The 7966-nt window shown below is 33.2% G+C and overlaps 1 pseudogene; it reads right to left on the bottom strand.

The window, feature by feature from the left end:
* Nucleotides 1-6116: 6116 nt before the first annotated feature.
* LOC149168275 (protein BASIC PENTACYSTEINE7-like) lies at nt 6117-7038 on the bottom strand (annotated as a pseudogene).
* Nucleotides 7039-7966: the final 928 nt, after the last annotated feature.

Here is a 7966-nt window from a genome sequence, read left to right as displayed (position 1 = left end):
TCTTGTTACTTTTGAATGAGTGCCCACACTTCTTCATCATTCATCCCTTGCTTCATTTATCCAATCTAGTTGGATAATATAAATGGCGCAAATAAATGCTTCCACATCCTCATCCTTTCTTGAGAGTGCATCTGCAACAACATTTTTCTTCCCTTTTTTGTAGATGATTTCAAAGTCATAACGCAACATCTTTGTGACCCATTTTTGCTGCTCTTCTAAAGATAATATTTGTTCTAAAAACTATTTAAGACTATCATGATATGTTTTTACTTTGAAGTGTCTTCCCATTAGGAACGGTCGTCATTTCTTAAGTGCATGTAGTATTTCCAACATTTCCTTCTCATAAGTAACTTTGTGTAAATACTTTCCTTTGATTGGATGACTTTTGAAAGCAATGGGTCTTTCTTCTTGCAATAAATCAACACCAATTCCATTTCTTGAGGCATCACATTCCACAATAGAGGTTTTTGTGAAGTTTGGCGTAGCTAATACTGGTGCTTGGCACATTGCCTCTTTAAGATGTTCAAAGGCTTCAGTTGCTTCTGGAGTCCAAGAAAATGCATCTTTCTTCAATAATTTTGTCAGAGGTGCTGTTATTCTCGCATAATTCTGAACAAACTTGTGATAATACCCTGTCAACCCGAGAAATCCTCGTAGATGCTTTATGGATGTGGGGATTTTCCATTCCTTAATGGATTTAATTTTTCTAGGGTCTACCTTAACACCTTCATTAGATACAATATGACCCAAATATTCCACCTCTTGTACTCCAAAGAAACATTTGAATGTTTTTGTATATAATTGTTTCTCCTCCAATAGTTTGAGCACTCTATCAACATGTTGAACACGATCCTTCCAAGGCTTGTTGTACATTAGTATATCATCAAAAAATACTAACACAATTTTTCTAAGGAAGGGTTTGAAAATGGAATTCATCAAACCTTGAAATTTAGAAGGTTCATTGGTAAGGCCAAAAGGCATGACCAAAAATTCATAATGACCCTCATGCGTTCTAAATGATGTTTTCGGAATGTCTTCGATCTTCATTCTGATTTGATGATATCCTGAACGAAGGTCCAACTTGGTGACATAAATTGGTCCATGCAATTCATCTAATAATTCATTAATGGTGGGAATGGGAAAAATATTTATAGTGAGCTTGTTGATCTCCCTATAATCCAGACACATTTTCCATGATCCATCCTTCTTGTGCACCAATACTACTGGAGTAGAGAAAGAACTTTGACTAGGTTGAAATATATTAGCCTCTAGCATTTCTGCAACCATATGTTCAATTTCACACCTTTGGCCATAGGGATATCTGTAAGGCCTGATGTTTGGAGGAACAATTATTGGAATTAAATGAATAGCATGATCATGATCATGAATAGGCGGGAGGCCTCTGGGAGTCTCAAATACCTTGGAATGATTGTCCAAGAATTTTTGAAGATTTGGAGAAATAGATGATTTCAACGTGAGAACCTCTAGCTAACATAATTTTGCAATTACGACACGCTGTTCTTTCTTTAGAAGCTTTGTCATGCCATTAGAGCTGATTACCTTTCCAGGTTTCCCTGCCATGCCCCTTAATTCAACTTCCTCTCCTTCTGATTTCTTTTTTCAAGAAAATTTCTTGAAAATTAAAATCTATCATACCCAAATATTGTAGCCATTAGACTCCTAGTACAACATTAGCATCACCCATTGGAATGGAAAGCATTGGACTATTCAACACATATTCTCCCATGGATAGCTTGATATTATGGCACTTTATAGAGAAATTTATTGTTCTTCCATTTTCAACCATCACTTGACACTCTGGTGTTGGATATAAGAAGCAATTCAATTCCTCCGCTATCTTACAATGAATAAAATTATGGGTACTTCTCGAATCAATCAACACTATTACCTTTTTCTTCTTGATATGTCCTTCTATATTGATAGTTTGAGGAGTGGTTATTCCATCCAATGCATTACAAGATATGGTTAGATTCATTTCTTCTTTCTCTAGGCTTTGTTTCTAGTGTGTATCCTCTTCTTTTGATGTTTCTTGTTCCTTTTCCTCTTCCTCTTCACAATCTATGTAAAATAATTTCTTCTCAACACACTTATGAAATTTACCATGTCAGGCCAGGGTAACTCCACATTGAACGAGAGACAAAACTGATTGATTTTATTCATTAGCTAACACATTATTTATATACATACATATGATGGATCAGTTCATCTTCTAGATGACTGTCCAGTTCACCCATCCGTTTCGGATTAGGTGTCAACAGTATTTACTATAACAACTGTAACAAAGCCCTTTTTCTCTTTTTTCTTCCAATTTTTGTGGTTTCAACCTTGTAGATTATGGAAGTCTAGGGGAAAAAACACTTCCATCTTTATAGTTGTGATTGGCAGGCTTCCTTTTTGCCATAATTTTGCTTTTAATTTTTCTTGCCAACTTGAATGCCTTCTCCAATGAATCAGGTTCCCAAATGCGAACCTCATGTTGGGTGTTATCCTTTAATGTCCCTATGAACACATCAATCCTATGCTCCTCTGGAATATCTTTTACCCTTATATTCAATTTTTAGAAGTCCTCAATGTGCTCCACCATTGAACCTTTTTGTTTGAGATTTATCAATTGGATAAAAAAGGTGTTGCTTTTTATATCCTCATAATGTGCTATCATTTCTTCCATAAAAATTGCCCAAGTGACAATTTGTTTACAAGAGCAAAGCCATCGATACCATACAAACTGATTGTGTTCCAAATATAAAGTTTCAACACCTACCTTTTATGTGTTTTGCACATTATGGAGATAGAAATATTGCTCCATCTGTAGTATCCATGTTACGGGGTCTTTTCCATCAAACTTCCTCATATCGATCTTTGGAACATGGTGGTTCTTTAATGCAACGTTAGATTCTATGAAATATTGATTAACATTTATTTTGTTCTCATCATGAGTTTACTTTACTACCCTTTCACCATTGGTAAGCATTTCTTGTAGCAACTTTGTCAAATCTATCTTCAAATATTCCATGTTTCCATTAAGTTTTGCTTCTATACCATCGATCTTGGCTTCCATACCATCGATCTTAGATTCCACACCATCCATATTAGATTCCACGCCATTCATCTTAGCTTCCACGTCATTCTTTAAACCATCCATCTTAGCTTCCATGCCTTTACTTAGCTTCTATTAATTTTGTGAGAGAGAAATTTGTTGCACTTGGTCTCATAATTTTGATATATCATGTTGCATTTCTTCCTCTTATTCATGATTCATGCTAGAGATTTCAGGTTGCTTACTAGGTGTTTCCATTTTATTTCTTTGAGGCATCATTTAATGATAATTATGCTTCACTATGTCCTTTGAATTCCTTCAAACTGATTTTTCAAACAAAACTTATGCAAAATTGTAAAAATACTACACACCTTTTTTAGCTTTGTAGGAGCTCGATATTGAATTGGTTTTATCTCTGTAATTGCAGATCTTAAAGGTCTGAAATTTCTTCCCATGGTATCCCTTTGAGTTCTCATTCCAACCTCACAAGTCTGATCAAGATTGGATTCTCCAAGAAATAGTTATTCCAAATCTTCCACGATGGCCTGATTATAGACTAGTTCAGTAAAGTGAACTTGTACAAAGTTCCACGTCACTATTTTGACCTTCAGACTTGAAACCGATAAACAAAAAACTATAGTTTGTTCTCTTTCTGTATTTGTTTACAAAATTTCAATCTAATGCTCAGAGAGAAAGTTAAGTCGATTTTCCCCAGGTCACATGTTTGTGATATAATTCGGGAGCCTGCCAAAACCCTAAATTTCTCTAATCATATCTCCAAATATATAGCGAGACAAGATTGGAAATTATTACCAGAGGTTCATCAAGATTTCGGCTCCAATGGGTTTTAATTTTATCTTTTGAAACGTCGTAGAAAATCAGTTATAGCGAAAATTACACGATGACGTGTTTGAAGCAGCGAAACCCTAGAATCCAAACCTCTGATACCAATTGTTATGCAACCAACGCACAAAATAGAAGAAAAGATAGAGTAGCGACTTTAAATCTGCCTCTTCGAGGGGGAAACCTCCTTTACATTACACAAACGAACAATTATTGGATGATACAAATTTTAAGACCTCCTTTCTATATATAGGAGTATAAGGGGTCACAATATAGTCAAAGTCGACATAACAATAATAATGTAAGGGCACAACAATAACAATAGTGAGATTCTATGGGGGACAATAATAAAAATATGGGGACAACATGGGCACAACAATAACAATAAGGGGCTACAATGACAATAATAATAAGGGAATACACTAGTATTATAGGGGCCTAACATAATGTGCGTATGTTTGTTCATTATATTAGTTGCCAGTAATACACCTCCAACCCTTCAAAATAAAACATAGATAAATACTTCTCCCCTAAGTATCAAATTAGATAGTTATAATTGCATAATGAGTAATCAAACCCCAATTATATAATTCAAGAACTAGGCCTCACAACATATACAAACATATATCATTGGTAATTTAACGAGTAATCATGGCCAACAATGGCCCAATGTGAAGCATCTTAACATAAACATAACAATTATAACATGAAAGATGATAGTCTACAATGTATGGCATTCACCCAAAATGGTCACCATCATGGTGTGTGGTGATAAATCAGGAGGAAGAGAAGGGGTGTAGTATTTTATCAAAAGTTTTTGTTATTAATGGTAGAGTCAATGTTTTTGATAAAATTCTTTGACATCAAAAGATAGATGGTCCATCTTGTAGTTTTTGATATTTAGTTGGGGATAACTGCACTTATAACATCTTCTTTATTTGATAAAATTGGGCCAATACAAAGCATCTTAACATAAACATATACCTAAAATAATTTACAATGAACATTCAAATACTCCAACCTAAAAAAAATTCCACCTAACATTTTGAAGTCATTTATACATCTTACGCCATCTATTACAAAGCATGCATGTAATAAATAAAGTTGAATGAAGTGTCACAACTAAAATCATGTTCATTTCATGGTCATTGATCGTTCATTGCACAACAAATGTCGTAACTTGATGGGACTTCCATTGCAAATGAATAGTTCAAAGGAACCCAATGGTCGTTGATTGGGTCAAATCTAGAATGGTGACATAACAAAAACATAAAATCCAAAAGGGAACACTTTAGGTTGTGATAAGTCATCCATTGAATCAAACTTTAAGGTGACATAACAAATATATAAAATAAAATCGATAAGGAAACACTTTATGTTGAATTACTCATAATTAGTTTTGGAGGTGTAAAAATAGTTATTGTAGTTTGAAATATTATATTCATAAATTTCATTGGTAAAAAGAGAGAGGTGGCACTTAAAATTTGGTAGTGCACAAATGTCATAGTTCGTCGAGACAATTTTTTTTAAGCTTGTATTATGGTGTAAGGTTTAATAAAAAAGTTTTAAATACTAAATGTGTACATTTATTTATCAAAACTACAACATCTCTCTTATGAGAACTTGTGAATATATATATATATATATATATATATATATATATTTATTCATATAATATAGATTTGTGAATGATAGAATAATTTTGTGTTAAGTTGATTAGTACAAGCATATTGAATGAATGAATTTACAATGACAAAATATATTATTCAAAAGTTAAATTGAATTCAAAATTTGTGATTGTGATCCAAAGCATAATACATAATAGAAAATACACTGACTCCTGAAATGTAGACATGGCTTGTTTAAGGTACTCCAGTCCCATATTAATTGAAAAATATGGTTGTTAGTATGAACTTTTTTCATAGTCATAAACCTATAGATCAAACCCTCAGATACTAAAATTCACTAAATGAAAACATATGACATACATGTCTAATTTAATTTTTCTCAATAATATATTAAAAAAAAAATACTAAAAAACTTAGATTTAATATAGTAATATAAGGTGCAAAGATAGTACAATTTCCATTTATATCCTACCAAAAATCATCCCTCTAATAATGTGCATATTGTGGTTGAGTGAATGTGATTCAATTGAACAAGAAGTAACATGTGAAGACAATGAAACAAAGATAATTTATGTAATGAGATTCATTTACCTGATAGTAACAAACTTATTTGTACCATTCTTTGCCAAGTAACTCGTTGGGTAATTTAAATCAGTTGGGTAATTTAGATTATAACCTTCAACCCCAAACCTCTATAACAATTGCTTGAACGCACCTCCACTCATTTTTCTTCCAGCCACATGGGTACCTCGCCTATTGGGATTTATCAGGAGGAGATAGATAGATATACTATTCGTGCGACAAGCAGACTGCCATCCACCATTCCCCCACTTGTAACATTGTTGAGCCACTGTAGTGCAAGTGCAAATAGGAATAGGAATAGTTGAAATATCAAGAATAATATCCATTAATCACAACATCTATATTTTTTTGTTCTTTCATGACAATATTGACTTCCCCATTTCAGCCTTCCTCACTTGTGACAAGAGGTTTTCTCTATTTTTTTTGCCTCAGACTTCTAGGTTCAAAATCATTAGACTTTCTCTTAGAAGAGATTTATTTTTCACCATTTTTTTCTTTGATATACACTTAGGAGTTTTCTGAGTTTCTTCAAATGGTGGAGTCTCTAAGACACGAGTAGGAAAAGCTACATTAATAGGTTGCATGGTTTGGTATCCCCGATAGAAAATGTAGGATTTTCTGCGAGCACTTGTAAAATATTTGAATTGGATAGGGTTCCACGTGAAAGGCTTCTCTGGCCATTCCAGCCACCATCCCTAGCATAGTCGAAAGTAGTTGTTGCTGCATCACGCTCCGAGATTGCAATGTTTCAGTCCGCATAAGCCACATCCCTTTGAAAGATGACACCTTTAAGCAAATGTAGCTTTCTTTTTAAAAAAATGCAGTATTCCATTCGAGGATAGCTACAACACGCTTTGCAAGTACAGAAAAAAATTTCAGTCCTGGATGGTCCTTTACTGATTTCTCAAGAGTATCCCAATTTCACATGTCCATGTAGACAAGGCTCTAAAGTCCCCCCTTTGTTTGGAGGCTTAGTTTGTGAACTTACTTCTGAAGGTTTCATAAATTGAAGTTGTACTCCTGATAAATTAAAAGAAAAATAATGTAGGTTGTTGTACATATCTTTATTGTTCTGGGATGCTTGCTACTTCATAGTTTTTTTCTATAGTTGTTGCTTCAATTTAGAAGATTGGATTTGAAGGGTTGCAATTTTATTGGTCTTTGTTCCTACTCTGCTTAGAAAGTAGTTGATATATCTCTCCTTGTTGGATATATTTCTTGAGGGATGCCACTTATGTGGAGTGCCCTTCCCGGTTAGTTGGTTTGAGAAATTTGACTTTTCATGTTTCCTTTTGTGGAGTTAAGGTTATGTGCATGTAAATTGTTTCATATTTTTCAATCCGATTACTCATTTTCAATGACAATCTCCTTTTTTTGGCAATTAGATTGGCCTTTGTACTTGTAACTAGTTGTTGTCCTTTTGAATTGATATTCTTGAATTCTTTGATGATGATGTAAGTTTTAATATCACTATAATTTAAAAAATTTATAAATAAAATTTCAACGCTGAGCTAAATTTTCCTTTCTTTTAATGAAAAAGATTAACTAGTTTTTATTTCCAGTTTCAACTAAATATTTGAAATAAAGTTTTTTTTTTTTATCACCAAAAATATCTAGAAACTATACAAATTCTTTAAAAAATTAAATAATGACCAAACATTTTATAGTTGTAGGAATTAATAATATTCACAAAAGTTTTTACACTTTATATATGAATCCTTAAAATTTTCCTTCATCATGGATGCTCTCTTCTTTTTATTCATCTTTCTACTTATTGGTTCTCATTTTCAAGTTTATGAAGTCAATGGTATACTTCCTATATCCATGAAAAGTGTCCTCTTGGGCTTCTCTCGAA

Source organism: Pinus tabuliformis, chromosome 4_2, assembly GCF_031772625.1.
Source record: "Pinus tabuliformis cultivar Carrire ecotype Pingquan chromosome 4_2, CPIR1, whole genome shotgun sequence".
Lineage (NCBI taxonomy): Eukaryota > Viridiplantae > Streptophyta > Pinopsida > Pinales > Pinaceae > Pinus > Pinus tabuliformis.
Note: the sequence above shows the minus strand (reverse complement) of the source record. Positions and strands in the feature narration are given on the sequence as shown.